Genomic DNA, 10,241 nt, shown 5'->3' with positions numbered 1-10,241 from the left:
ATTATATATATGACCGTTGACTGAACACTATTCAATTTTTTTTCTCCGTGTTTTTCTCCTTGGAATGTGGCAGAAGTTGTTTTCTGCACATTTTCAGTGTTTATTGCTCCTGAGCATCTGCCACATAGAAAAACTATGTTCCCAGTTAGCCTTCCTTTGATATAGCTGCACCTCTTGTGTGTCCATAGCATACACTTGGTACATCTTATGGAGTTTCTACCTACGCCTTTTCTACAGATCGAGCAGGGCCATCTACCTGAAGGGGTTTGTGTTTTGTCTACCTTCCTACTTATTAGGACTTTGGTTTTAGCTAGGTTGACTCTAAGGCCCTTTGATTCTAATACTTGCTTCCACACTTGAAACTTCTCCTCTAGTTCTGATAGTGACTCAGCAATTAGTGCAAGGTCATCAGCATAGAGGAGCTCCCAGGGGCATCCTGTCTTGAATTCCTGTGTTATTACCTGGAGAACTGATAAATAGGAGGGGGCTGAGGACTAAACCTTGGTGCACCCCTAACTCTACCCAGAATTCTTCACTGTACTCATTGCCAACCCTCACCTTAGTGACAGCGTCTCTGTACATGGCTCGCACAGCTCTCACTAACCATTCATCTATCACTAGTTTCCTCATTGACCACCAGATAAGGGATCGGGGGACCCTGTCAAAAGCTTTCTCCATGTCAACGAAAGCCAGGTACAGAGGTTTATCTTTGGCTAGGTATTTCTCCTGCAGCTGTCTTACCAGAAATATAGCATCAGTGGTGCTTTTCCCTGGCACGAACTCAAACTGCATTTCATCTAAACTGACTCTCTCCCTAATTAGTTGAGCTATGACCCTCTCCGTGACTTTCATTACTTGATCCAACAATTTGATACCTCTGTAATTATTTGTATCTAAAGCGTCACCTTTACCTTTGTAGCAGTTGACTATAGTGCTGCTACACCAGTCATTAGGTATGACTCCTTTGTTAATCACCTGGTTAACTATACGGGTGACTAGGCTATAGCCGACACTGCCAGATATTTTGAGCATCTCTACAGTGATTCCTGATGGGCCAAGGGCTTTCCCTGTCTTCATACCTGTTTATTTATTTATTGATAGTAGTTATTATTGTCATGGAATTGTGTCAGTAACCAGATCATAGATATACAAAAATTATTTGATACTTTCCATCATTTTATACAATGTATGCATGTATACATATGTATATATGTGTGTGTGACTACTTGAGAAAACCTTCTCTCCCATGCATTCAACTAATTAACAACTATTCAATATCTCCTTGTAGAAGTTTCTCCACAACCTCTTGTTAAAACAGTCTTATTGATCAGGGCAGATCATGTTGTCGAAACTGCAGAGGAGAAATAAATAGTGTGTTTAATGGGATATAAGGGAGGTTACTCAGTCCAGGCCTTTAATCTTTCGCCAATGAGGCTACTCTGCATCACTTTTATGATCTTTTGTGTATGAATTTCTTCTGTCTTGTTTGGGACCTACAAATTCTCCAGAAAGAAAATTCATCCTTGACAACAACCAGATAATAGTTCAGATATCATGTTGAAGAATACTGCTGGCTTCTTCAATATCTGGAACTTCTCAGTTAGTCACAGTATGCAAATTCAGAACAATCCACTACAATATTGAGTAGCTCAATCAACAGTATTCCATGTCCTCCTTGTCAGGCATTTACATCTTTGGTCTCTAAGGGTTATAATTTAAATTACAAGTAGGAAACAGAATTTTCCCAGTAAAAGTGCTGCTGATGGTAGTTACTTCTGAATTTACAGTAAACCCCCAATAATTTAAGACAGCAAGCTGGCTTTATGTTCTGCTTTCAAATTCTGCAGAGATTGACTTTGCTTTTAGGGCATTGAGCTAGAATAATCATTAGTATGCTGGGCAAAATTCTTAGTTGTATTTTGTCCAACTTTTCGTTCTGAGTTCAAATTCCACCGAGGTCGACTTTGCTCTGATAATACCTTTTGATGCTTTCCTGGAATGTTATGAACGTTCAATATGAACTCCTTTGATAAGTATATGAATTTGGACTGCAATAAGTTGGCTGCTAGGGCAAGGGCTGATGGTTAAGTCTTTTTTTGATTGTTGCATGTGATCTGGGAAGCGATGTTCTCTAGGCAAGAATAAGTAACCTTAATGTTGAATTGAAAGATTTATTACATTTATGCGTTAGTGAAAAATATTGTCTTACAAGAGCTAAGAAACTCCTGGTTATGTTTCTAACATGCAAGTTACAGTGTGGACTGAACCAGATTATTTCCCTCTTTCTAGTTTTCCTTTGGTGCAAACTGAGAATGTACTCTCCATATAAAGTAAATTCTCATATAAACTATTTTTCAAGTGTTTGGCTTAAATATAACCAAGTTTTAAAAGTAACTGATATTACTTTCATAATTTAATCCATCAACTTGATCTCTTTACAAATGTTTCTGTTTTGAGCATCTTTTCTTTCATACCAGGTAATAATGAGACTGCTATGCCAGTCATTGGTAATGACATCTCCTTGAATAATGTGGTTGACTGCATGAGTGACTCATGTGTATTCTTCACAAGATACTTTTAGCACTCCAGCAACCATCCCCGATCCTCCAACTGCTTTCCTTACCTTCATGTCCTTAATGGCCCTTTTGATGTTAACAGTGCATTTAGCTGTTAGATGTACTGGAAATAGTCCTCACCTCTCTCTCTCTCTCTCTCATGCACTCTAATAGTTCAATAATCTCTCTCATATTAACAATTCCATGCCTTTTCAATGAGTCTGAATGAGCCACTATTATTTTGTAATGATGTCCTGATCCAATTATGTGACTTTTGCTCACTTTTTGTCAGTCATGTTAGACAACCATCTATGAAGCAGTCACAGATTCTGCCAGCTCTCCTACCTCCAAAACTGCAGTCAATCCTTTTGCTTCATTTCCAAGAGGATCTCTACCAACTTTCAAGAATCTTCCTTTCCACCACTTTCAACCATGATAACTTCATAAACAGTTTTCCTGCAGTGAAAGTTTCTACATTTGCTGTCCAATTTGGATCCCACTCCATATTGCACACACATGGCAAAACTCTACAAAATCTTTCTCCATTCCACCTGTGTTACCATCTATGTATACAATTCATGCCAAGTGTAGAAACATCTCCAAGTATAAACCAACTGGCTTCTGGTTCTGACATCATTCCTTCCATCACTTCTAACTTGTCCACTCCAGTGCTAGCTGCTATCCTCATCAAAATTTTCAATCATTCACATACTCTCTACAGGAATAGATTGTTAATTTTCAATTAGAAAAAAAAACATGTTTTCTTCAAGATTTTTATACGATAAGGAAAGGCATCCAGCTGTAAAAACTGTGCCAAAACAGACACAAAAGTATGGTGCAGGCTTCTGCCTGGCCAGCTCCTGTCAAACCATCCAACCCATGCCAGCATGGTAGGAGGATGTTAAATGATGATGAAGAAAGAAAAATATCTTGCTGAATGTGGTAACAATGTGGCACAAAAAAGTGCAAAGTCAATAAAAAGAGGGCTACCATGGCTGCTCATATAGAGTAAAATCCATACTGATGCCTCTTGTCAAACCAATGTATTCCCATGCAGTGAGAGCTGAAATGAAACACAAACCAAAGTTTGAGCCAGAATTTCAAGAAGTTGATGAACCAATTGCTAAGTAAACATATATTTCTACAAAAAAATACACAAAATTGAGCTAAAACAAAATTAGAATGGAATTGTTGTATTCAGAATTTTGTTTATTCCTCCTCACCATTTTAACATGTGGAGAGTGAAGTCCAAATTTTACCTTTCGGATATTCGTGTACATGTAAATTTCACTTTTTCTTTGAGAAATATTGGTCAAATTTCACCAGTAAAAATTATTTTGTGCAAGGAATATTATTTTGTAGACTATTAAAGTCTGATGTGATATTGTTTCCTTTTTCTGATTTTGAATACAATTGGATAATTTGTGGTAGTGTTTAGATTTTCACAATTAGTGCTGATTCATTTTGTTTTTGTTTTCTCTCTCTCCTACAAATGAGTTTGTTGTAAGTTACTGATGGTTTTAATGCTACAACAAGGAATTTGTTTTTACACTTTGTTAGCTTTCTAATCTAGGTCTACATGCAATTCTGTGAAAGATACCAGGTGGTTGTGGGATGTACTAAAACAACAGCTACTTTTTTTTTTTAACCAGAAAAGCTTCTCTCATCGTTTTAAAGTGTGTAGTGCAAAAAACAAAACAAAAAAGAAAACTGGTTAAAATCAGTCTGGAGGAAGGGCTGGAAAAACAATCCAATTTTCAAAAATTTTCTTTTATAAAAAGCTTCCCCGCATCATTTCCAAAGCCATGGTGGAAAACAAAAGTGAAAATATCCTCATCTAAACAGAGAAAATCCAACTTATGTGGGCATCTTGATGTGAAACTTTCCTGTTTATAGCCATTTTTAATAGTCTATTAAAATTCTATTTAAATAGTATAATGTCCCAAAATTTCAGGATTTATTTAGTTCTATACACACTACAATTGTACCAAAATTCATGTTCTTGTGGTTTGTACTTTTGGATTTAGCTAGGTCTGAAGACACTGCAAACTCAACTGTTTGTTAAATACAACAGAATAGGTTTTGCATAAATATTTTTTTTAAATTGCCAAAAAAAATAGATTTGCCTGAAAAAACAGGCAACAGCTATCCCTTGGACACTGTTAATATGTATAATTTGAAGAGGATTATTATCTCAGTTTCAAAGATATGACACCACAAATATGGCTAATTATTCATTTAGGCTAATTAGGTAAGATTTTGATCAATTTGATGATCATTCAAAGTGTCATATTTCCTAAAATTTCACCCCAAAAAAGTGCAGTAGAAATTACATTTAAATATTTTCAAAAGTTCATAGTAATACCTACTGGTAACCCTCATTCATTGCTCGAATCAATGTCTCAGTTTAATCCCTTCTGATTTGGATATTTTATCTCTCTTTAATGCTAGTACTACACATTTATCTATTCCAAATGCCATGCCAATATCATCACCCACAGTTCTAACAAGTGTGAACCAGTGAATCTAAAGTTTTCTCACTTTTAGCAAATAATTTCAGGTTGCCCATAAACTGGAGATGGTTTATTATTGTTATTATTTCATTTACACAAAACAGATTAGACTGGTGGATAAAGTTCCTACCATCAGGCTACAAGTAACTTTAGACGCCAAGAGCCTTCATAAATATCCTAACTAATCCCTAATAATACTGTTTTCTGGAGTTATACTAAACTAGGTTTCATGTCCATTTCCTCTATCCATGTGTTCAAATCTTTAGGAATAGTTCCTAATACATCTATAACTACAGGAATACATTTTACCCACACTTTCCATAGCCTCTGTGACTCAATGGCTAAATCCTGGTTCTTTGCTATTTTCTCTGTATCCTTCATATTGACTTTTTCATCATTTGGGAGTATAAAGTCAATTACCTGACATTTTCTATTCTCTGTCCAATACAACTAAATTAGGTCTTCTAGCTTCTACTACTCTGTCCATCTGAATGTTAAGATCCCACGACATCTTATCTTTTTTACTTTCTAGCACTTTTCTATGTTCATGTTCATACCACTTATCATTATGGTCAAATCCTAGCCTTCTATAAAACTCACAGTGGATTATTCTCCCTAGGTCATCATCATCGTTTAACGTCTGTTTTCTATGTTGGCATGGGTTGGGCGGGTAACGATGATGATGTTGTCATGTCTTTTCTTGTATTCTTTCTGTACCAGCATACTATCATTCATTAAATATATGAGTAACACTTTATTATTATTCCTAGTTCTGTGAGTTGAGGAGCAGTGGAACTGCTAAGAAAGGATCCAAACAAGGGGATCAGAGAGAAAATTTTAGGCCCATAATATTGCTGAATGCAGATTTCAAAATTTGGGCAAGGTGTTAGCAAAGAAGTTGGCGCTTGTCATCGAAGAACCGATTGGTGATGCACAAACATGCACCATCCCAAGCAGATCTATCCATGATAACCTCCACCTCATGCAATACATCATAGACAGGGTGGGGCCCTGATCAATTCAGATCAATCAAATGCCTTTGATAGGATCAACCATCAATACTTGGTAGTCGTTCACACAGCAGTCTTGTTTTTCGTGGCTCCATTGCTACAATGTACAAGATCTGATTGGTATTTCGGGTGAATGGTTACCTTTCTGAACCACTCAGCTTCATGCACTCAGTTCATCAAAAGTGTCCCCTCTTGTCTCTTCTGTATATACTGGCTCTAGAGCCACTACTGTGAAATTGTAGTTTTTGAGAGGCATCCTGCACAAACTAGGATGTGGGAGAACCATATTGGCATATGCAGAGCACATCAGTGTCATAGTGTCAAACACCAGGCATATAGACCTGATCAGCATTCTGTAAAAGAATATGAGGTGGTACCAAGAGTAGGAGAAAAAGAAAAAAATGGTCAGTGGGCCTGCAGCTCAGCACCTGGAGACGCAGGTCAATGCCATCCAAGAGTGTCATGGACGTTGGACAGAGAGACCAGTTAAATGGCTCAGGGTCTGTTTTTCTCCAGAAGAACTGGGATGAGGTGACAAGCAGGGTGGTCAGTCCCACCCAGAAATGGTCTGAGAGAAAGCTATCTCTGAAAGGTCAGGCAGAGGTGGAAAATGCATACATCGCATCTGTTATACATTATCGCTTGATCGTTGTGCTTTGCCTTAGTTTATGTCTGACAAGACTGGAGCACTGGTCAGGTGTTCCATTTTCTGTGAATACCTGCTGAAAGGAGAACTGGGAATGTTGTGGCTACTGATGCACAAACATGCACTGAGCCTATGACATCTCTAGCACTTCCTTTACAGTAAGTAGGTATGGTTGGCATTTGTCAGACTCACTCTTCCATAACTTGTCACCTTGACTGAGCTGTAGTTCTGGATCAAGCATAGACCAAGGCAGGGGACTGGCACCTAGAGTATTGTCAGGTGCTGACAGTCCTCTGTCAGTTGGGCAATGCAGTTAGTGGAAATCCCACTCTGGTGTTCTACAGAGGGTTAGTGGTGGGCAAGTGTAACAATGTTCTTGGAGAGACTCTGGGCATTGACGAGAATCAACTGGATAGTCTGTTCTGGAGTACTTTCAGGCCAGGGCTTATGGATAATTTCCAGAAATTCCTGGCTTGGCTGTGTTACTGGTGGGGCATTGCCAGTTCGAGATAAACTCTACAGGTATGGAAGGGCTGTCAGCCAGGCTACCTGTTCTGTACACTTTAATCCAGTACCTCAGCATTGCTGACTTGTGGGTTTTTGTTGAACACCTGCTATCACATGTAGGATGGATCCGGCTATCGGCCAAGTCTCTTGTGAAGGTCATCTTCCCATCTTCCTTTGGCTGGGAAGGGCAGGCAGTGTTCCTTTGTCTGGTGGCCTTAGCAAAAGAAGTTGTGTGGTGGACAAGACTGAAAGGGCTGAAGACAGATACTTACCTCTTTGGCCAAGCTCTCACCATAGGAATGAAAGGTACAAGTTTGTACTCAGAATGTTGAGAGAATGGACCACATAAAGGATTATTTTAACTAGATCCAAGATCAATATATTTTAAATAAATAGAAGGCCAATATATTTTGACTAGCTAGAATGCTAATTAATTTTAACTAGGTACAAGGCCACTTTTTGTGTGTAAGAGGTTAGAGATTCAACCCCAGAAACTGATTGGTATTTATTTCATTGATTTTAGACAGATGAAAAACAAAGCTGGTCCTGGCAGGATTTGACCCCAGAACATAGGACAAAACTAAATACTCTAGTGTTTCTGTCTCAAACTAAGTGAATGTGATCTGTTCTAGTGGTACTACTGTCAAATAACCACTGTATGTTTACAATTGTCAAAGCAGAGAATAAACTACTTGCTGCACTTGTTAGCTGTCAGAGTATTGTGTCCTTCAAAAATTCTGCACTTTCTGGAATTCACCAACACTAGTTTTGACATCCCTATGCACCTATTCCTCTTTGCTGTTCACTATTCTGTCTTTTTGTCTTGTGTTCTGAGAACTCTGCACACAACTTTGGCTTTCATTCTTTTCTTGACTTACCACTGCTTCCAATCCCCTCTTTTATCTTTTCCTGATGATTTGCAATGCACCTGAAAGTGCACTGCACACAATAAGTTCGCAATTATTTAAAAATCTATGTAAAATTTATCAAGTTCCTGCTTGTATGTGACCTGCTACAAATATAAAATCCAAGAAGCTCAGAATTTCAACTGAATCGTTTCCTAGGATTGTTTTTAAACATGTAATTAAAAAAAATTGATAATTTATGAAACTAATTGAAATATACAACCATCTCATTATCTGTTGGTCAGGTTAATGGGATTAGCCTATTAATAATTATTCCAAGTGACGAAGTTCAACTAGATGCACTATTTAGGCAAGGAAAGACAAAAATACTATTATTTGAGACCTTCAACAACTTTTATATATGACATAGATATAAGACTGATATCATTTAACCCACAACCATTATAAGAAGGCTTAAGAAAATATAATGAATTAGTGGACAGTGTGCTCAAAAGTAATAGCAGATTCAACAAATGTCTCATTCAATCTAAAACTAACCAAAAAATGTACAATTTAAATAATATTCCATTAGACTTGACTCCAAATAAATAACATTATATATATCTAAGAAAAATAATCGAAAACACACTTTGTGAAACATGGATGTACAAATGATGTCATCATCATCCTTTAACGCCTGTTTTCCATTCTGGCATGGGTTGGATGGTTTGACCAGAGCTGTCAAGCAAGGGAGCTGCACCTGGTTCCAGTTTGATTTGGCTTGTTTTCTACAGTTGGATGCCTTTCCTAATACCAACCACTTTACAGTATGTGCTGAGTATTTTTAATGTGGCACTGGCATGTGATGTTAATTTGAACTAAATTTCATTAACTGTGTAGGCTGGTATAAAATAACTATTTATTAGGATTGATCTTCAGTGAAATTAAAGTGAGATTAAATGTTATAAACCTTGACTTTCAAAGTGTATGAGTAGAAAGACTCTGAAAGTCGAGTTGTGTGACGAACTCAGTTTCAGTTTCAACAGGAAAAGAACCATAACCTCTACAACATGTATTGAGCACTTCTCTCATTCATCCAACATAAACTAACATATATATGAGTGTGATGTATTTATATGATATAATTTGATTTATCCTTAGGTGAAAGATTAGGTTCTTTCTTTTATCTTTTCTTTTATTTGTTACATTCGTTAGGCTGTGGCCATGCTGGGGCACAGCCATGAAGTGTTTTAGTCAAACGAATCGACCCCAGTAGTTACTTATTTTTCCTTTTTTTTAAAAACCTGGTACTTATTCTATCAGTCTCTTTTACTGAACTACTAAGTTATGAGGGACATAAACATACCAACACCAGTTATCAAGAGGTGGTGGAGGATACACACACACACAGAGGTCGGCCTGAGGCTAGACACTTGACCAAGGTGTCATGCGGTGGGACTGAACCCAGAACCATGTGGTTGGAAAGCAAACTTCTGAACACATAAATAATTGAGTAAGATAAATGAAGATTATCTCTTAGAAAGGCATACATTTCATGACTTCCCTTTCTGCCTTTGTCATAAATATGAGGTTTTATGCGTGTAAAAGAAACCTTTCTAAATATTAGTACTGAACTCTAGTAGTAATAGTAGAGTCAAGAATTATTGTTTAGCCCCAGGTAATCTTTGATAGAGTAGATCTATAGCCAAAGACGTTCTTGCCTTGATTATCCTGTATTTTTGAATATCTACATTGTTCACATATAGCCTTCTGTGTTCTAACAATGTATGTTTGAGGAATATTCGGCTGCTATTTCTAGCAGGTCAAATTGTCATATAATGACAGTAGTAGCAGTGGTTGAGCACAGAAGCAGTAAGAGTAGACGACAGCAGCAGGAGTAACATTAATAGTAGTAATAGCAGTTATAGAAGTAGTGTTTTCTGTTTATTTCGTGATTTTCAAAAATCAATACCAAACGGATATTTTACCAGCACATCTCTGAACTCTCAACACAATGCTTGCAGTTTTGAAGCCGGCATTTTTATAAAGGGGGTAAAAAGGAGCCATATATTATTTCGTTGTGTGGAGGTCGGTGTGTTTGTTTGTGTAATTCATAAAACGCACGCATATATACACAAACACACACACATAGATAGATATATATA

General features: G+C 37.3%; 1 protein-coding gene across 5 annotated transcripts in view; it reads left to right on the top strand.

The window, feature by feature from the left end:
- The window catches only part of LOC106878778 (uncharacterized), a 195,476-nt gene that overhangs the window by 131,076 nt on the left and 54,159 nt on the right, over window positions 1-10,241 (top strand). The window lies entirely within an intron of this gene.

The sequence above is a fragment of the Octopus bimaculoides genome, chromosome 15 (genome assembly GCF_001194135.2).
Source record: "Octopus bimaculoides isolate UCB-OBI-ISO-001 chromosome 15, ASM119413v2, whole genome shotgun sequence".
Taxonomy (NCBI): Eukaryota; Metazoa; Mollusca; class Cephalopoda; order Octopoda; family Octopodidae; genus Octopus; species Octopus bimaculoides.
Note: the sequence above shows the minus strand (reverse complement) of the source record. Positions and strands in the feature narration are given on the sequence as shown.